The sequence below is a fragment of the Alligator sinensis genome, unplaced genomic scaffold (assembly GCF_000455745.1).
Source record: "Alligator sinensis unplaced genomic scaffold, ASM45574v1 scaffold308_2, whole genome shotgun sequence".
Classification (NCBI taxonomy): domain Eukaryota; kingdom Metazoa; phylum Chordata; order Crocodylia; family Alligatoridae; genus Alligator; species Alligator sinensis.
Genome location: NW_005842082.1, coordinates 153,237 through 175,210, shown reverse-complemented (window position 1 = coordinate 175,210; position 21,974 = coordinate 153,237).

The following is a 21,974-nucleotide window of genomic DNA, read 5'->3' as shown; positions in this document are numbered from 1 at the left end:
CTCACATACACACACCCCTGCTGCCACGCCTGTCCCATTACATATACCCATAAACCCTGCTACCACTTCAATCCCTGACCCTGACCATCACCCACCCCTGATGCCAACCCTTATATTGGGTGTGGGGAGGGTGTGGGGTTTGTAGGTGGGGGTGGTGGTGGGTGGGGGTTTGTGGGTGTGGGGTTTGTGGAGGATGTAGGTATAATAGGGCTTGTGGGTGGATTGTGGGGGGGGAAGGTTCATGAGGGGGTTTGGGGTGTGGGTTTTGTGGGGGAGTGAGTTATGGGGGGGGCCACTACATGGCCACCCCCCTGCCTCCCTCTACATCACACAGCCCCCACTGCTAGCAACAGCAGTCAGCAGTGAGCCCTCAGAGTGCTCATGACCAGCTGCAGGCTGAGTTCCCCTGTGGCACATGGTGTCACCTGAGTCCCGGGGTCTACACGTGGTGCATGGAGTCGGCCTGGCCCACTGGCATGCACCTTCAAGGAGGACTGCACCTTCAAGCGCTGTGCACCACTGGGGGGTTTTGCCTGCAACAGGCCATGAGCATCCCAAGGGCCTGCTGCTGGCTACACAACTGCTGCTAGTGGCAATGGCTGTGAACCATGGGGGGCATTGGTGGCAACCCCCTTGCAGTGCCCCCATACAATGTTCCCCCCACCCACATAGTCCCCATGCCCACCCACACACCCGCCATTGGGCCAGGCAGGCTCCATGGCTGCCCCGATTTAGTTTCCTGCCTGTATGCAAGTAGCTCTTACAGGCTGGAACTCTGCCTGCCTGCAGAGAGCTGTTTGCAGATGTGGAAACCCATGGTTTTCCTTTTAAAAAGAAACATTCGCATTTTCCCATGGGAAAAAGAAAACCCACGTTCCTGCCTACCAAGATCACTCATGGTTCCTGCTACACCTTCCAGGTCTTCCTGACTCTGCTGCTGGCCTAAAGCTGAGAACGGGGTGTCTCCACCTCTGGGACATGGGCACAGCTGGCCCTCATGCCTGGTTGCAAAGCAGCCTACCTAGTCCTGCTGCTGTGCCTAGCACCAGGGCAGATCCTGGGTGCCAGGCAGGCTCTGGAGCAACCCAAGACAGAGCCTGGATCCCAGCTAACTCAGAGCCACTGCTGCCAAGCATGCCCCGCTTCTATTTCCTCCATCATAGTGATGCAGCATGCTGGAGCAGTAGGGGCACACAGAAAGCATAGAGATGCCTGGGCCGGGTACTACAGCAACTTCTTGGAGGACCCAGGCTCCAGGGCTAAGGACAGACATTACATATAAACTGATTTAAGTGATCAGAAACTGGTTTAAACCTGTAACAGAGCAGACGTTCAGTGCACATAAACTAGTTTGAAAATGACTGAAACCGGTTTGAGATAAACCTGGTTGAATGTAGTGTCAGACTTACCTGATTTGGGTCAAACCACTTTATGCAATGTTTGTCCCAGACCACTTGCTGGTTTAAGATAAACCAGACTCCCCCAGCATCCTGGCATGCTCTCTGGGCTGGTTGGTAGGGCTGTGCAAAGCTTCGGATCACAATTCAGATTCGGAGATGATTTGGATGATTCAGAGGCCAAATCTATGAATCTGAATTGAATTGCTGGAACCTTCAGGCTTTCTGAATCAATTCGGAAAAGATTTGGAAAAGATTCAGCGATTCAGAGATTCGGCCATAGGGTATAATGGGGAATCAATTAAATATCTGTAATGTTGTTGTCTTTTGGCTGATTCAGATGAAACTTGCAGGTGTGCAAGCCCCTATAGAGGCCACAAAGCTTGCCACGTGTCAAGGAGATAGGTGCAGGGGTTTCTGGAAAACTACATCTCAAACTGCTGACAAGTAAAACTCATAACATTCACAGTGACAGTGTATGTGCGTTAAAGCACAAGGGGGGTGAAAGCTGCAGGGATGGTAGCCACTGCTGAGGCCATGAAGCCTACCAAGTTTCAAGGAGATAGGTGCAGGGGTTTCTGGAAAACTACATCTCAAACTGCTGACAAGTAAAACTCATAACATTCACAGTGACAGTGTATGTGCGTTAAAGCACAAGGGGGGTGAAAGCTGCAGGGATGGTAGCCACTGCTGAGGCCATGAAGCCTACCAAGTTTCAAGGAGATAGATGCAGAGGTTTGGGGGAAACTGTACCTCAAGCTGCAGACAAGCAAAACTTGTGACATGGGTGACACTGTGTGTGTTAAAAGAAGCCCTGCACCGATCACCTTGACAGCTGGTAGGCTTCATGGCCTCAGCAAGGGCTAGCAGGCCTGAAGCTTTTACCGTGCTGCACCTTAACACACACAGCGTCACCCATGTCACAAGTTTTGCTTGTCCACAGCTTCAGGTGCAGTTTCCCCCAAACCCCTACACCTATCTCCTTGAAACTTATCAGGCTTTATGGCCTCAGCAGTGGCTACTGTTGCTGCAGTTTTTACCCAACTGTGGCTTAACACACACACGTGTCATGAGTTTTGCTTGTCAGCAGTTTGAGGTGCAGTTTCCCAGAAACCCCTGTGCCTATTACCTTGAATCTTGGCACATGTCATGCTCTCAGCAGAGGCTGCCATCCCTAAAAGTTTCATCTGAATCAGCCAAAAGGCAACAAAGTTTTTGATATTTCATTGATTCCCCATTATACCCTATGGCCGGATCTCTGATTCAGCTGAATAGAATCGGAAAAATAATTTGGATCTCAGAATCAAATCTCTGGCATCTGAATTGGCCAAATCCAAATCTGAATTGAATAGTTCCCTATTCATACAGGTCTACTGGTTGGGGCTTTCTGCTCCACAGCAGAGCTGGCCCCTCCCATCTACTCCCCAGCTGCAGCTCACACAGAGTCTTGCAGACACAGAGCATCTGCCTGGCTTCTCCCTGCTAAGTAGGGAGTATTCCCACTGCCCCTCTGCTTTATGCAGACACCTCAGCATTAGCTAGCAGACCACATACTGGCTACAGGTGGTGCTGTGGGAGATGACAAAGGCAGACAGGCTTTTTGGAGCTAATCAACAGGTAGCTTAATGTCCTTCCTTGGAAAAACTGTTTAAGAAGAGCTTGAGCTAATGGAAAGAGACTTTGTTTTTTTAATGGGTTCATAATCACTGAGTTAGGGATGATAAACATTCCCTGCTGAGCAGCTAAGGTGGGGGGAATAATAAGAGCATTCTGCCAGGGTTTGGCAATGCACCCCTCAGCGAAGCTCCATCAAAGGGAAGGGATGGCTTCTCTAGCACCCCCTGTCTTCTAGTCTGAGCCACTGCAGACATGTGCCTGAATTTTTCCAGTCCAGAAGGGATGTCTGAACGGTTACAAACTGGTTTAGCCTAGCCAGGTTAGACTAACCTGCAAAGATTGAATTAATTCAGGCTCAGGCTTTTTGAATGTCTGTCCCTAGCCCAGTTGCTTTTGGGCACCCTCCAGGAGCACGCCCTGTGGCGCTTGTGCAGTGTTTTTTCTTTTGATACTGGGATTCATCGGTATCAAATTTAGAGTCCATGCTGCAAATGTACAGTGCAGGGAACATTTTTTAGTTCATCGCTTGCTTTCTGTGGCATATCGAATTGCTTTGAGATGCCCCAACACATGCTAACTCATGTGTATGCAGCTGTGATGATGGACATCTCCAGTCCAGTATCACCCGTCGTTTAGGTAGCTCCTCCCCTCGTCCCACCTGCCACGACTTTGCTGTTATGTGTGATTTGTGAGAGGGTTTCAGTGGAGTTCTTTATCAGAGGGGTTCCCTGATGCGGGTGTACTCACGGTAGTCGCTTCTCTTATTCCACGGGGCTTCGCCACCCCTACACCCCATCCACTCGCCAACCGATCACGTGCTGGTGGGATGGTGGCCTACGGTTCACTGCAGGCTTGCTTGCCGTTGGTTTCCTCCAACTGTAGGGACCCAGGCCTAGCGGTATCACTTGGCCAGCCTGTCTTCTAATCTCGCTGGCTCCTCAGCTAGCTCTGGCGGTCCTTCTTCCCTCCTCTTTTCTCTAGAAATAATATTCCACCTGGGCTGGGAGACTTCCCGGACTGGTGTCCTGGACCCAGCAACCCCTAGGGACTGCTCCACCTGTCCCTGTCTCTGTTTCCCTTAGGGGCCCTGCTTATCTGTGCAGGGTGCCTCGTTGCTCCCCCTGCTTCCTCCTCCCGAGAGGGATCCTGGCACTTCTCCGCTCCCTACCTGGAGTAGGACAGGGAGCTTCCTGCTACCTGCCTCTGGTAGAGGCTTTGAGCCTCCTCCTGCCTCTGTCAGAGGCTTCAAACCTTGCCTCAGCTTCTGCGTGGGTCTGGCGCAGCCTAGCTGGGGCCTTTCCCAAGGGGGAGCTGCAGCACGCCGGACGTGCTGCCCGCCTTCTCTCTCTCTCGCTCCCCATCCCTGCGGGTGCTGTCGGGGCTTTTAAACTCTCCCGTGGCAGTCGACACGGCCACCCCCATTGGCCCCGGCGTTTTGCGTAATGCCTGCTCGTGCGGCTGTAATTGCAGCTGCTGCCGCGGTCTCGGCTCCGACACTGCCGTCTCTCCCGGAGGTAAGTAACCCCGCCCGGGGTTCTGTCTCAGGGTTGTGTCTGCCCCGCAACCCTTCCTGACCTTAGTCTGCGCCTGTGATGGCGGCATGCCGCCGTCACAGCAGCCATAGTGTTTAATACACAATTGCAAGATGCTGAGATAGCACAGTCAGGAGGAGGGCATGTACAAACCAGAACAGAAATGAGCCAAATAAAATTAGTGAGTGCTGGGATAAAAGTTTGGGAGTACAGGGTCCAGCCCTACCAATACTTCCAAGTGCAGCGCTTACTACCATGACTAGGCTTTTATGGGGCAGCTACCCCAATATAGTAATATGTGCTATTAAGAAGTCTTTTAGTGAATACTTTGTCAATATTCTTTACAATATGGTCTACTCAGTGAAATACACAAAGTCCTTTTAAGAAGTCCAGGGAACATTTAAGTTCTTTCATTTAAGGAGCTTATTAGTAATCCAAGTCATGGCATTCACCAGCTCTGCAAATTACTGCCATGGATAGCCACAAATGTTGCTGTTTGCTGCATTTTCTTTGTGAGTCTGATCCTTGTTGTGTTTCTGAATACTCCATATTCAGCTTCAGAGAGGAGCTCCTTTTATGGAATGGGCTAAATTCCAAGCTTTCTCTGACTTAGGATATTCAGTGAGAAAGTCATTGATGGTACTGAATAAAGTAAATATGGCAGGGTAAAGCTGCAGTAGCTGCTAGTAGTGGAGTAGTGACAACAAAAGTGCCCAGACCAGTTATTCCATTAGTGTCCAGACTAGCAGACTAATCAGAGTGGGTAGTTTACAGTGCATTATTTTCATGTTTCCATTTTATTCATCAGCTTTTGTTTTCAACATACTGCAAAGATGCTTGAGAATTAAGGCAATTTTGCATAAGATCAGTTACTAAGCTAGGCAAATTGGGCAATTGCCTATAGTTGTAAAATTCATATGGTATCTATTGGAATTATCATTGAACGTGTCTCCAGAACTGCAATGGCTTTCCTAAAATGTTCACCCATTGTATCTATGTGAATTGGAGGGGATGTTTCTTACATCAATAGAAAGGATTTTTTACTATTCTTCTGGGTGCTGTTTGGGATTTCATCCTAAATAGCTTGATTTCTTTTTGTTTCAGTTAAATTAGAAGTCAAAGTCATATGGGCATCTTGGAATGTAATAAAGGGTAACCATAGTCAGTGTAGCATTTTATGTAGAGTCTACATTTTGGTTTCCTCTGATGTAATACAAGCATAATCCAGATACCCCCAAGCATCATGTACCAGAGAAAGCAAGCCTCCAGTATCCACAGACAAATGAAGGGGTTTCCTAGCAAGAAGAACAACAAAATGGCTCTCAAATCAGTTCTTCTTTCTGGGTCAGGTGTCCTTCCATATTAATGGCTCCTGTGAAAAGCAGGGAATTCAGATGTACAGGCCCAGTTTTTTTCTACTAACTGATGGTCTAATTTTCATGTGAGGTAAGAAAACCCTTGAGAGATGTTATGTTTCATTCAAGTATCAAATCCTGGTTTTCAACACCACACTAGAAATGTGAACCACTGCAATAACTAGTGCAAAGACAAGTTCCTTCTCTCTTAGGCAGCTGCAGTGTCACCATACATTATAGTCATAGGCAGTTGCCTAACTCTGCTGTTTAGTGAGGTAGGTAATGTGTGGGTTAAATATCCCTAGCCAGTGCAGAGACCAATTGGAATAAAGCTAGACACCCTGGGGAGCTCTTCAGCTCCAGCTGAGGTTGGGCTAACTGCCTGTTCAGTCAGTTTGCCCAGTCAGCTGCAGCTCCAGGCTTAAGGACACCCCAAATTGCTGTATTCTGGTTGCATATTCCTGATGTACCTTCCTGATGCTGCACATCACCATTCCCAGTTCCCAGATTCTGCCTCATGTTTGTTCCTTGCACCAGCCTGAGGCCAGTTTCTGTTCTTTCCCGGCTCCTTGTCTGCATCTTGACCATGATTTCTGGATCTTGGCCACCAATGGTTTCCCATCTTAGACTCCCCTGTTTCTGACCTGAACTCAGCCTCTGACTCAGGTCAGAGTCAGAGGCTGAGTTCAGAGTCAGCCAACATGTGAGTCCTAACAATGTGTGCATCCAGCACACACACACACGTTCATGGGTTATTTGCTGTGAAGCAGCCAGTTGAGGCCCACATCTATGACTGAACTACTGGCCACCCTAGAAATTTGCAGGACCAGGTTAGCTCCCTGTAAGTGTAGAATGCAGCTTTCCAGAAAACAGCCATAGAACCCGTAACTCCAACAAGCTTGGCACAAAAAGTCTCCCTTACTGAACAAGTCAAATGATGACTAATGCAAATTTCAATCATTTTAAAGTCAGTCTTGCTTCACATTCATGTTCATCTGTGGATTTATATGACCAGCAAAGCTAAGGCAGAGCTTGTAATTAGACTATTAACTGAGAATGGCCTGACCTGGCTTCTCTTTTCCCTTAAAAAATCCCCATCCTATACTGAGCTAATTCGGGGTATTTATAAGGGCTTTGTCCGTTATTTTTCACATTATAGGGCTGAAGTCACAGTACAAGCCTTGAAACAGAATTGTCACCAAATTGAATTTTAGGCACTTGCAAATGCCCTAGGTCTGCCCACTCCATTGGACTGCTTGTTCCTCCATGGCAAGGATGGAGACTGGCTTTGCCTTTCCTATTCTTCCTGTGCTGCTTGGAACAGTGCCTGCCAAAGAAGAGCTGGCCCCTTGTGCTCAAAGCAGCATAAAAGTCCCTCTGTAGGAGGCACAAAGTGGGAAGAGACTCCTTGCACTCTTGATCAGGGTGAGGGAGGCACTTTGCATAGCCATTCTAAACCTTGATGGTTTAGGTTTAGTCTAGAAATTTGGCTGAGGTTGGGGGCATCCTTGCTTGTTTCACTTATCACTTTTCCCAAAGTGGTTTCTAACTGGGCTACACTCTTCTCCCCTTGGGATGAACTGCTGCATATGCCTTCAGCAGAGGTGATTGAGCTGGGGCTCTCTGTGATAGACAGGGCAGAATAGCTCACTAGGTTTCTCCATCCAGGCTCCTTGGCTTGGAATCCATGCCTCTGCCCATTCTAAAAGCCCCTGGCTCTTTTCTCTCTTAGAGCACACTACAAGGCTCATCTTTTTCTCCTGGCCATTCCTGGAAAGAGGATCCATGATGATTTAAGGAATGTCATTTGTATAAGAGAAAGAGGTGTTTAAGTTACACTGTTGCACCTACTGTATAATTTTGAATAATTAAATAAAATCAGAGTAATAAGGGTTTGATTCTACTGAAGTTAATGGTATTTTTTAAATCACTACTTTAATGGGGGCAGGCCCAGGGTAGGTATTTTTTCCCCTCTTATTTATAAATAAGAACATATGGAACTTCTTTTCCTTCTCACAAGGGTAATAGCCTTGGGTAGAATTCTGCTCTTTTTCATACCTATGCAGCTTGTAGTGTTCAGTATAAGGGATGTAACATTCAGCGGGGTTCTATATACGTGACTGATAAAAGTATCAGCCTTGTTCCGTATCTCTATATCAATTAATGAGCAGTTTTGTCTTGCTTAAAGGAGAAAAATTATTTTGTTGGAGTTTTTCTTCTATTTTTGTTTATTTTCTTTGTCTTTCTGGACTGTTTACCTTTTGGCTTTAGCCTAGGGTGACCACCTTTTCCAAACTGGAAGATGGGACACATGCGTGCCTTCCCCCTCCCCTCTCCACCCTCTTCCCACCAGCAAGGTGGCCAGACCAGAGTCAAGCGGGGCAGGGACAGATGTCAATGCGGGCTGCCTGCTGTGGGCTCACGGCTCCCCACCCTGCTGGCCTTCCTCCCGGAGCCCCACACTGGCTATGCACCCCCTGCTTCCCCAGCAACAATGGGCAGCACAATTGCACACCGCCGCCACCCCAGCTGCTGCTGGGGGGTGGGGTGCAGGGGGCATGTCGCTATGGTGGCGTGGAGCTCCTGGTGGAAGGACAGAAGTGGGGGGAGCCCCAAGCTCACAGAAGGCAGCCTGCATCTGTCCCTGCCCCATGCACAAATCTGGGGGGCATATGTCCCCCATGCCCCTGTGCGCAGTAGCTGGAAGCTGCCCCCCACATGCCCTGCACCTCCTGGACAGAGCCCATGGTATGTCCCACTCCTGGCCCCGGATTCCCATGTTGTACAACGCTGGCTGGGCAATGCCCCCAACCTCTGCCCCACTCCCTCCCTCACCCTGGGGGCCTTGATCTGCCTCCCCCCACACCTCTTCCTTGCATAGACTTACCTGCAGAGAGCTGCTCTCCTGGCTGCCCAGCTCTTCCCAGCCACATGCATATCTGCAGGCCCACACGTGCACATGTTGCCCACTGCGTCCCACTCCCGGAAGCCCCAAGCAGTCCCTTGCAGGCTGGAATGTTGTCTGCCCACAAGGGGAAACCCAGATCCTTGCACGATGCTGTGCATCCAGGACAAATGTTGTCCCAGAGTCGTGCAGGCGGGGATCGGGACTTGATGATCTGACTGTCCCGCCCACTTAGGGATGGGTGGTCATCCTATTATAGCCCTTTTCTATAGTAAAACAGAACTGTCCTGTGTGACTTCCAATCCTAACCTTTTTGTTAAGCAGTACATTGCTTTAGAAACCAAATATTTGATAAAGTGTCACTACGGTGAGATGAACACAACATTAATAAATGTAATTGCTGCCTAGTCCCTTCCAGGGTCTCCTGGACTTACTCTTCACAGAGAACTTTTAGGGCTAGTATAACATATCGTACTGCATGTCTTCTTTGCTTCTGATTGAAGAGGCCTGGTTCCTGTTAGAATAATGTGCAATTCTGTGTAGCTCCTAAATGGAAACAAAACCATTTTCAAACGCTTCAAAGTGTATTTGTTCTCGAGGACTAGATACAAAATCACTTTAATATGAAAGTTGTCTTCCACTCTCAACCAGCAAAGATGTGTTTTGCAACATTAAAGAGTCCTAATTACTGAAGCTCAAATGCTGTTTCTGGTTTGGTTTTTAATTACAAGTCATGTTGATAGCCATTAAAAATATTACAAGATTTTAAAAAAATCACAGCAGATCAAGTAGGTCCGACAGAGGCAATTAAAAATAAATAAAAGAACTCTGGCTTTCCAAAAATATCCCTGATTTCTTGTAATATTCATCTGCATGTTCCCTTACTTAACAAACATAATATTACATTTTTGTAACATGCATAGCATGCTTACTTGTAAGACTGTATCTGCTGTGGAACTAGCTGTCCAGCCATACAGGTAGCACAGGTGAATTCGAAATCTTTGTTCCAGTACAGAATCCTCAGTCACCAGACAATACTATATATAAAGCTTGTAACCTGTTGATACTAAATCAATCAGGCCAGGTCCAGATTGACACGTATATAGGCCAGACACATGCCTGTGTGCATACAGTCTTGCAGTTGGAGCAGGACACGAAGAAGTAGACTTCCATTAGAGTTTAATTTTTTATCTCTGTTGGAGGAGAAGCAAGTCACTTATCATTCCTGCAACCAACATCTTTAAAATATATGTATTTACCAGTGGTGGTATGAGGCATAATGTTTCAATTCTTGTGAAATCATTTGAGGTCCATGAATGAAAGTCAAGACCTTATTATAGGATTTTATTGCAGGCACCAGAGAGGAGTTGTGTTTGATGACATAAGGCAGGTTCCATGAGGAGGTAGGATTGTCACGAACACCAGGAGTTTTGACAAGTGAAGCCTTCAGGATGTTGACTTATATACATTGATGTTGAATCACTGACTGAATCTAAAATATGTTTTTTTCTTTCCCCTGTCTACTTATTTAGGAGCCAATGCATCTGCTCCAGACCAACTGAGCCTAGCCTTAGCCTGGAATAGAGTAGACATCGCTCGCAGTCAGATCTTTATTTATGGGCAACAGTGGCCGGTACAGTATACAAAATCTTACATTTAAAACATAACCTGAAAATGAATGTTGCTTTTGTTTTATTTTGTCTTGCTTCGTTATGTTTTTTCCCTAGTCTAATGCAGGTTTACTGAGTCATGTTCATAGTCAAACACAAGTTTTCCTGGTCACAGATGCAGAAGCAGGCAAGATTACAAATGCACTATGAACTTGTTGGAAAAGGTTGACATCTAGTGGTGCTTCTTGATCATAGCACCACAGACCTTATCTTGCCTACCAAGACATACAGAGTCATATTAAAAATTATCCTCTAAATAATGAAGCATGATTATCTTCCAAAAAAACCTTTTTTGTTTGGAAAGCAATCAAGATTAAAATATTAAAATATAAATTAAAGTGAAAGTGATGTTTCTCTTGACATTTCCACAACTCCATGCACTAGCCTATATTCAGGTTTACTATAATCAACCATTCGTAAAAGGTAGAGATTTGTCAGATATCGTCTGATATGGACTGGCACAGGAGAGGAGTTTAAACCTCTCTCCTCCTCACCCCGCCAACATAATGTTGTATCCAAGAGCCTGTGCTTAAATATATTTGTTACATTTTTATTTTAAATAGATGTTCAGGAGTTTGCCACTCGTGACAAGTAGGATTTTCAAAGAGCCTGGCCAGTCACCTTGTGGAGCTAATAACACTACTGTTCTTGAGACTAAACAATCAACAGTGTGCAGCTGTTTTAAGGGGGAATAAATTAAAAAGGGAAATATGAACTAGATAACACCAAACTGCCATTGGTGTCTCCATCACAGTGGCAATCTGTGTTACATCTATTGTGTAAACTCAGCCCACAAGCTAAAAGCTGCAGCTGTATCTCCTGAGAAGAGTGGTCAAGAGACACTGCATGAAAAGGATGTGTTCTATTGCATTTAAACCTTGTCGGAAATTATGGACACATCTACACAGGCAATTAATTCAACCGAATAAACTCTGGCACAGTTTGCATTGGAGTTTATTGTTCCTGGGCACTGTGTTTACACATGCACCCAGGACCACAGCACATTGAGCCAGGTCAGAGCAGCCCCAGCTGGCAGAGGGCCTGGGGAGTCAGGCTACCATCTCTGGTCTGCACCAACTTGGCTCAATGCATTGTAGAGGGGATGGCTGAGGCATGAGGGTGCTCCAGTGTAGGGCTAGCTGGCAGGTAGTCCCCAAATTGAAACACCCTTGTACCCCAGCCAGCCCTGTCAGCATCTACATATGCATTGCGACGCACTCAATAACAGTTACAGGATAGTTGAGTACTAACCTACGGTGACATTTATTAGTTTACTGCAGTCTATTAGGGCTGCACATATAGATGCTGAGATTTTTCTGTGAAGTTAATCAGGCAACTGCAGTAAACCTCTCATGTAGATGTGCCCTCTACTTATGAAAATATTTCTGGTTCCCAGCTTTCAAATGTTTGCATGCTTGCAGTACAGTATTTACTCAGTAGACTGAATAAGCACCAATTGAAAAACCAAAGGAAAAACAGAACGTTTGTCAAGAAAGAGAAGCTAATACTGAAAAGCTGGTAAGAGACCTGGTCACTAGTTGCTGGACTCTGAGCATTTTAATTCATAGGTCCTAATCTGGATTTATCCATGTGTGTTAATCATATCATATTGATGTGTTCATTTTTCCATTCATGATTTGAATGAGAGAAACCAAAATGAATTAAAATTCCCTAAATTGTAACATGGTAAAGGAATTATGTTGAAGCTCCATAACCATGCTGAAGTGGCAGCACTATCTAGGGGTTGTCCCCTAAAAGTGTAGGCATGCATAGGCAGATCCAGGAGTTTTAAAAGACAGATGCAGGAACAGCAACCAGCACTGCAGGGATGCCCACTCTCAGGTCCCTGCCTCCCTCTCTAATTATGCCTTTGACCACAAGAAGGGGAGATCTACTGACTACCACTGCTGTCCAGGCAGCTCCTGTCCTGCTCCATCCAGGGCTGCAGAGAGCACTTGTGCAGGGAGCTATGCTTATCTAGGGACAGCAGCAGTGGAGCGTGGGTTCCCTCTTCCTGCACCGGTTCCTAGGCTGGTGGGGAACACACAAGGGGGTCAGGCAACCCACCACCATTCCTGTCCCTGGTTAATCCCAGCTCCCTGCACAGCCCAGTTGAAGTGGGACAGGAGCAGCCTGGAGCTGGGGGCAACCACAATGGAGGACAGAAAGGGAGGGAAGGGAAAGGGAGGGGAGGGGAGGGGAGGGGAGGGGAGGTAGTGCTGAGCATGGAGGAGAAGGGAAGGGGTGCCAAGAGGAGTGGATTCTTACCTGCTGTGGGAACTTTAAAATAGTCCCTGGCTGCAGCTTCCCTCACTTGGTCCAAAAGTGGGGTGCAGCTACACCACCCCTGTAGGCACAAGCTGAATGAATTGCTTGCTTCACAGGTAGGGTCCCTTGAGCAAGCCATGCTGGATGCCCTGGTGTTGGACAGAGTGGATTTTGTGAAATTGCTCATAGAGAATGGAGTAAGCATGCATCGTTTTCTCACCATCTCCCGACTAGAGGAATTGTACAATACGGTAGGGCCTAGCTAAGGCAAATTTTCTAACTGTTCATTCATTTGTTTCACCTCTCACTCACACTGTCATGGCACAACGAAGTGCAGCACAGCCAACGCTCTCTCTATAAATGAATTCTCATTTTCTTACATCACAAGTCAGGTTTGACTTCTTGCAATGAGGACAAGCCATATCTTGCTTGCTTATGTTGACTGTACAGACACCCTGCAATATGATTAAATACACCCCACTGAAACTGCAGAAAACACCTGTTGACTGATGGGAGTTGTAGTTCAGCATGATAGACCTTCAGGTTGGGCTGCCTGATGGTTGGGAGGATATTATGGCAAGCTAGGGAATTGTGGAACAGTACTATGCAACTCCAAAGGGTACAACAACATGAGAGAATATTTGGTTTTCAAAAATTGTTCTTTGAATTTAATGTATTCTTCCCTGCACATAAATTAATCCCACATTTTCAGGTTTAGTTTTAAGAAAAAGCAACTTTTTTGTGACATATAAGTCAGTAACTACAGATAAAGTCCTCGAACTGCTCCTGTCTTTACAAAATCCCACAGAAGAATCAAGTAACTATGGAAAAAACCCGAAAGGTTAAATGCACCAACAAAATCCAAAATAAAAAGCACTCTTTATATCAAAGGTCACTTTGCCTAGGGCCCACCATATTGTCTAAAGCCTAAACTTCCATGTCATTGCATGATAAAACAAATATTTTTAGTTAAAAGGAAAATGTTCACAGATTTAAACAAAGGCAGATGCCTGTTAAAAGGCCAGATCTGAATTACTGTTCTGGATTCAAGCTTCATATGACATATAAAGCCAAAGTCCTGGATCCAATAGGCCTGGCTTTAGTAATTCAAAAATCCAACTTTCCTTAATACTTTGAGGAATGTGGAGTGGCTGTATTGACATCATGAGTACATGCATGTTTCTAGTTTGACTTCTCCAGTTCTCAGATTTGACCTCTCCTAAAAAAATGTGAGCAAAGCACATTCATTTAATTTGTGTTTTGAAAGAATGGATCAGATTGTTGTCTTTTAAATATTTTAAATTTAAACTCAAACATTTTTTAGTTGGGTATTAGAAATTTTCAGCATTGCTAGTCTTCAAATGATAAATGTAAGGTCACCTGTAAAACAAATATAAATAAAGAAAACCTATTTGGATTGTTTTAGACATCCCTGCCTCATAAGTATATCCAGTTCTGCCTGATTTCCTGTCAGCTCACCCTTGCGAGTTGTTCCCTGGCTCTGCAGCTTCAGTGATGACTTGCCTCAGGGTGAAGTTACATGTGACACTTAGAATACACTAAATCTATTGAATGTTAAAGTTAGACTGTGCTGTGAACAGTTGCATGCTAAGGGTTAATACCATTTCTTGCCTTCAAAGCTCTGACTTGCTACTAGAGGCAGGCAGAGGCTAGCAGCCAGGATGTCCGGACTTTATCCCTGATTTATCAAGGGTGGGGATGGGGTCGGGAATGGGAGCAGTGCATGTTGGGTTGCTGGAGGTCTGCAAATTGCTCATTTTATTTTCATGGAGCAGAATGAAGTTACCCTGGCTCAGTAGCACAGCCCAGAGTTAACCCTCTCCTGAAGTTTCGTAAATTTGGGCACTTACACACATGCAGGGAGGCTGCTTAAACACTGTAAATCCAGTGCATTGGAGCAGACTTGATTAACTGAGTCTGTTGGTGGACAGAAATTAACTCCAGCAGCCTTCAGCGTCACATTTATTAGCACCCCCGCACTGAAAAATGGCTGCAATGTGCTTTGAACTAAAGCTTATCGAACAAGCTTTAGTTCAAAGCACCCTTCCACCATTTTGTCAGCATGGGGATGCTGATACATGTGACACTTGGTGTCATGGCGGGGTCCGGCAGGAGGGCCGTGAACTCCTTCAGGCCCCCTCTCCGTGCCAAGTCGGCCCAAGGGCACCCTCAGATTCTCTCCTGCCACGTCTTTGATGTTTAGGAAAAGTTGTGAGGCTGCCTTGGCCGTGCCGTCTCCTTGGGCACGGTTAGCTGGGACCTCTGTCCCCATGTTTTCCCGGACCCACCGGGGGTCTCCCTGTATGATGGGTGCTTCCCAGGCACCCTAGCCTTATGGGTTAGGTGTGGCTCCAACCACCCCTGATACCACGCCCCAAGCCTCGCAGATGGGATAGATGTTGGTCTGTCTTTCTATACATACACTGTCCATCTCTCGGGCCTCCTCTGTTGTGCTGCCCTCTCTTGGGCTCTCTGAGCCCACTCGGGGCCTCCCTGTAATGTTGCTCCTCTCTGGGGCCTGCTACGCCCGCACTGGGGCTTCTTGATAATGCCCCCTTTCTGGGGCTCTCCCTGCACCCACACTCGGGCTTCTAAAAGACCGCCCCGTCTGGGGCTCTCTGCGCCCACACTTAGGCTTCTCAACGTTGCTCCCTTCCTGGGGCCTTCCACACCCACTCTGGGGACTTCTCAGCTACGCCCCCTGACTCTTGGGCCCACCGCGCTGCTACCCCCTTCTCCCAGGGCTCACCGCACCACTACCCCCTCGCTTGCTGTGCCCACGCTGGGCTCCCTAATAATACTGCCCCCTCACTGGGGCTTGCTGTGCCCACGCTGGGCTCCCTAATAATACTGCCCCCTCGCTGGCACCGGGGTTCCCACACCACTGGGGGTTCCCCCTGAGAACGCTGCGCCCTCACTGGCGCTAGGGCCCCACACCCCTGTGGGTCCCTACGAGGCCTCCTCCAACCCCTAGTAGCCTCGTCCAAACCACCGGCGTGATAAACAAAACAAAACAAAACACAAGCCCCTAGGCTGCAACATAACTATAAGCCGCCTGGCTATAACTTAGTATCATTGCTCAAGCCTCCAGAGCTATCATGAGCTGTACTTGCAATCAGGCTTCTTCCCATATCTTGGCTGAGGGAGCTCCTGCCTCTCCAGCTGCTGGCAGGGAACTACCAGCCTGGCCTCAGCCCTGGGCTTTATGAGGGCCAGGCCCTGCCCCTTCTGGTCAGCTGACTTCCTGGTTGCCCCGGGCAACTCACAGCTGAGCTCGTTATGTCCTGCCAGGGCTCTCTCCCTGGCAGTTTCCACTCTCTAGGAGCAGAGCACCAAGGTGCCCTGCGACACTTGGGTACTTTTAATTAGCTCTGCTTGCTAATTTAAGTGTCCCAGTGCCTCCAGGAGCATGTCTATAACCACGCATTGAGATACTCAGAGGATGCTTAGAAAGAGTTAATGGACTTTAACATGTGAATGCTCACATTCTAAGTACCCCTGGCATGATCTAAGTGTAACATGTAACTTCACCCTCAGATTTGGGGATCCAAGGCTCCAATGCTTCCTGCAGAGCAGCTCAGAGACCTAGAAGCCTTACCTTACCATACAGCTCTTAAGGCTCCTGAACTCCTACCCTACCTGCCTCCCACTACAGTGGAGCAAACCGCTGGATCCCCAGGAACTATGGATGTTGGCCATCTGGGGCACCCAGCTACTGTGGCCTTTCCCCATTCAAGTAGAGTTCACTACCACTATTATGGATAAGATTGACTTATAATAAAAAAACACAGTAGTTCTTTTTAAAGTGCCAGCTCTTAGATTTCCACTATATGGGTGGAGGCTTCTCATACACTGTTACCAACTATCATGTTTTAATGGCCAGTTTAACAACATTTGGTGTGACTTTTTTTTTCTTAAAAACTCAACATGAAAACAGGTTATTAACTCAAACAATCCAATATGTCATTAAATAAAGAAAGTTTCTAGCTCCCATAGCTGCAAAGAAAAACTCAAGCACAGCTCTAATTGCTTGCAACACTTCCCACATGAAGGCTTACTTCCATCACCCTCTTTATGACTGCCTGCCAGAAAGCACCAAGAAAACTGAAATCTTTTAGGTGCACTAAACCTAGAGACAGCCCTTCATTATGCATCCCTTATATCATGAGGTGTTTTCCAAAAAATTTTGTCTGGCCCCAGTACTTCTCAAAACCATACTATCTTAGGTATGGCCTATTGTTCAGATGTGTTACACGGGCACATATTCCATATTTGTGCTTGCCAAAGGCCAAGGAGTCTCCAAAATATAACCTAAACCCCTCCAAAATATAAAACACCTGAAGATTTAATTCAGCTTGTGCTGCCATTGTGCATCTTTTTATTAGCTTGTTCTTTGAGTGTACAAAACTGGGATATGTTTCTTTACTGAGGAGGGAAAGCATGTGGCCTCTATGGGTGTTGGATGAAACAATGCTATTTCAGTTTATTTGAAAAGAACTGATAACATTGAGTCAATGAAGGGGTTTTTAAACTACTAAACTTTACATCAAAGATGTATCTTTAAGTATTTACAATTACATCTTACACATAGCCTCTGTGCAGGGCTAAACTGTTTGATTCCTCTTTATTTGTCATTTGCAGAGACATGGACCATCCAACACTTTGTATCATCTAGTCAGGGATGTCAAAAAGGTAAGAATCCAATAGACGGTAGGTTGACAATAGTGTCCCGATTGCTTCTCGTAATTAGAGACAGTCTCTGTTTTGCATGAGCTTTCGGTCAGATCCTTTTCCACCATCCCTGCCATTTCAGACTATGTTGTTTGCTCATACAGAGTCTGAAACTTCTGCACACAAAGCACAAAGAAGTTTCTGGGCTTGCGCTCTCAGTGGTTTTAGATGCTTCGGATAGAGTGCTTTTGCTAGTGGAATGGTAGGCTTTTTCATACCATGTGGATTTATGCTGTTATCTGTAGTTTTCCATTTCCATGACTATTTGGAAGCTAATTCCCATGTTGTCAGTCAGCCTCCAAGACTGTAATATAGCTGTATATCTGTATTTTTGTGCTGGATCCTAGTCCGTTGCAACATTTCCAGTTCCATTTTGTCTGGCATAATGTAAAAGTTGTAAAGTTCTCTATTTTCTTAACAAACTGAATAGGAAAAGGAGTAGCACAAGGCAGCAAGAAGGCGACTTGTTTCTTTCCGATTTTCAGAATTTCAGGTTAGTTTCTAGTATCCTGAATAATAAAGGTCTAAAGAGTAGGGAAATTCCAATTGGCTTTATTTTTAGGCACCATAGCACCAAACAAAAAGGAAAGAAAGGGAAAAATAAAGAAAAAGAACAAAAGACTAATTCCTAACAAGCAATAGGCAAATGGATCAAATGGGGAAGGAGGCCTAGAACAATCCCATCCATTTTCATTTTCTCTGTAAACTGCAGATGCTTACAATCCATGCTAGTATGGAACTAGTGTCTCAAGGCCTAACCTATATGCTTTTAAAGAGCATTTTTTATGAAGACTAGCTATGTAGATAATGGTAGGAGCAAGGGAGAACTTTGTTTGAAATACAAATCAGTATTGTGGCATTCCTTTCACCAGTGACAGCTGAAGTGAGCTAATAGGGAATGGATATTCAGGGTCATCTGCACGCTACAATTTAATGGCAGATGTTTGATGCAATATTTTAAATAATGTTCTTTAATATTTATTACTTAAATAATTAAAGTTGTGGGGAGAGGGTCAGGTAGTAGGTCCCTTAAACCTACCACACCCAAACAAAAGCAGAATATGTCTCTGCAAGTAATTGTATCAAAGCTACAAAGCCCCATCACAGCCTAGAAAATCAGTTCCCCCAGTAGCACTCCACCAAATGTAGAGGTGCTACATTTGAATAGCCCTGGTATGACCGAAAGCAATCCCACTTATTTTTAAATATAGATGTTGTCCCTTCTCCAGGGCTCCTGCCCCTACCTGCACTCCTGTTGGCCTTAGGCTAGTGGGGAATTTGATTAGGAGCAGGGAAAAGGTTTTCATATTAGTGGCAAAACAATGGTCTTCACACTTTAAAACAGCCCTCTTGAAAAAGGGTTCCAGAAGGGTTGAGGGATCCCTTGCCAGTCATTCTGTGGATTGCTGTACCAGTAGTGCAGATTCAGAGAAGGCCATGTTGTTATGCCCTACCAGCTAGAGAGCAGTTAGCATTCATTCATATATCTCAGGGAACAGTCAGAAAATATGAAATGTCTACAGCATTAATGACACAGTTCTCATGCATAAATCCTGTGGATGGAGTACAGTACTCAGATTAAATCCAGAGAGCTTCTAGCCAGCTAGGCAGCAGGATTCTGTCAGATGCAAGCTAGTCTTATGTTTCTGTTAGTAAGTGTGTGGTCATTTTTGTGCCTTTAAATGTCCAGAATGACAATCATCTGTCATTTAGATGAAATAGTTTCCATTACACATTCCCTTCCCTCTTTTCCCCTTTTCCTAACATCCTATTTCCCAGGAAAAGCATTTTGAGGGTCTGTTATAACAAGGGTAATTGTGAAGTCACTTACCAAGGTTCCCCAGATCCTCTATCAAGGCATTTTAAAAGGAGCAAGATGGCCCAAAATTCATATTTTTTATAAACACACCCTATCAACCAAATACATTTTCATAAAGATTTTAAATAAATTAGTAAGACAGTACCTGCTCTCTGTGATTAAAAAACATACCAGATAATTTCATAAAATGTAACTCTTTTTTTCTCATGAAAAACTTTTCTTTCTCCAACAACTCCCATTATATGGAATACAGCAAATGGCTTTGAATACAAACAAGCCATGATCACCCCACCACTAGCCTTCATCAGATGTTTGCCCCATTATGGCCTGTTCTTTACATTTGGTCAGTTATGAGCAGGAATCTGGGTTTTCCATTTCCTGCAGAAAAGCTCAGGTTTTCTCCTTCAAAGGAGAAAACCGCCAGAAACCGTGAGTTTCCCATTCCAGCCTGCAAGGAGCTGCTTGGGGCTGCAGAGGGAGCAGCAGGAGGGCAATTGGAGGCAGGGGGCACCACACACATGTGCGTATGCACACACATGTGGCCAGCTTACAGACAGGTAGGGTGGTGGGAGCAACCCTAGCAGCTGGATACAGGTAAGTCTATGGTGCTATGGTGGGGTTTGGAGGGCCAGGACTTGGGGACTGTCCGGGGTGCAGTGTGATGTTTGAAGGGGATGGGTGTGGAAGGTGGGGGAAGGGAGAGAGCAAGTGCCTGCCAGTCCTGAGGAAACGTGTCCAGGCTCCAGGAGAGCAATGATGGGGCAGGGGGACAGAGGTAGCGCTCAGTGCTGCTGGTGTACCCAGATCCATGCTGTTGCCAGTGGGGCCTGCCCAAAAGCACCTGCCCGTCCATTGGGGGAAGGGGCAAGGGGGTTATTTGGGGGAAGCAGGGAGCTGTGTGGTTGGGCCAGTAATGCCAAGGGCTGGTGCCCATGCTTTCAGGGACAGAACAGCCAAGAGCTGCTGCCTGGATTGGAGCCACGGCCAGGCCACCTGGTGCAGCATGGAAGCCCCAGCCTAGGGCAGAGGATGCTACAGGTGTCCCCCTCTGGGGGGCAGGGGGCTGTGGATCAGGAGTGAGGGGCACCAGCATGGCTGGGGGGGGTTTGGATTGGGAGTGAGAGGCAATGGCATGGACAGGGGCAAGGCACTGGCATATCACAGCTGCTCAGCACCACAAAGCAGCTGGAGTTGGGGGGACAGCCACAGCTGGACCCATGTCCTGATGAATAAAGGGTGCAGGGGGAGCTGTGATTTCCCATGATAAACAAAACCAAAATCAAACACCAAGATATATTGGCATTTAGAATGTATTTTATTCTAATGATTGAAGCACTGATAGGCTTAAAAATTGCTTTAAAATTGTAAATAGATTAATAAAATATTGTGTTCAACTGATACATACATACATACATACATACATACATATATATATCTCAATTGGCTAGTAGGGGAACCAATTGCTCAGGTGATGACAAGCTGTCACGACTTCTCCCAGCCTGTCCATCCATATATATATATATATATATATAAAACCCAAAGTTACATTTTTCCAAGATTAAAATGAAACTATATATATAATCAGGGAATTTTTAATCGGAGAATTTGGGATTTTTAAACAGAGAAAACCAGGATCCCTGATTATGAGACAAGTGCATGGCATGATGGGAGAAGTCTTGACAGCTTGTCATCACCTGAGCAATTGGTTCTCCTACTAGCCAGTCGATCAATAAATCAGTTGACAGACTTGGCACAATTTTAAATTGAACCACATTCTTGAAAATAACCTCTTAATTTAATATATCATTATTTGACAGCCAAATCGTTCACTGCGTTTGACAAAAACAAATTGGTGTGTTGAATGCAGTCTTTTAGTTTATATAAATTTTGAAGTTCCATAGCTAAACTTCCAAAGAGGTTTGCTATCATATCACCTTAAGGTGGCACTACCAGGACATGCATCATCTCAATGCATTTTTTTACAGATGAAATTGGTTGTAATTTAAACATTATTCCACCATAAAATATGAATCTTGTACAGCTTCTGCATACTTGGAATTTACAAAATAAAAAAATGTCTGCTTGCAAAAAGATATGAAAACAAGGTTGAACCTACCACAGTAGGTCTTTGTGGGAGTCTTAAGATGTACCCCTTAATTTGGGAGAATCCAAGGTTGGCAGAAGGTTTGATAATAATACAGGGATTCCCTTTAGAACAAACTGCTTATGCAAACAGGAACTCACACTTGTTTTCAATCCTCTGTTTGTTTTATGGATTCTATTTCACCTTCTCCTGAGGTTTTCCATTTAACACTGTGAAGACTTTTACCTTTGAAATCCCAAAGAAGCTATTCACAAAAGCTCAGAGAATAAATAATTATCAGTTTAAATTCTGAATGTATCAATTAATAAAGAGAATACTCTCTCCTTTCTTATTACTTTGGTTCATAAAGAACTGCATTCATCTTCTTTTGATCCCCTCAATTCATTAAGTGCATATGCGGCCAAAGTTACATGCCTTATTTGCGCAAATCGTCTCACTGACGTCAACGAAACTTCTGTCAGAATTTGACACAATAGTATTTAATTTCAGCGCTCTCCAATGATGCACTCAAAATAACCAAAGGGAAGGAAAAGAGTTTACCCATCTGACACTCTT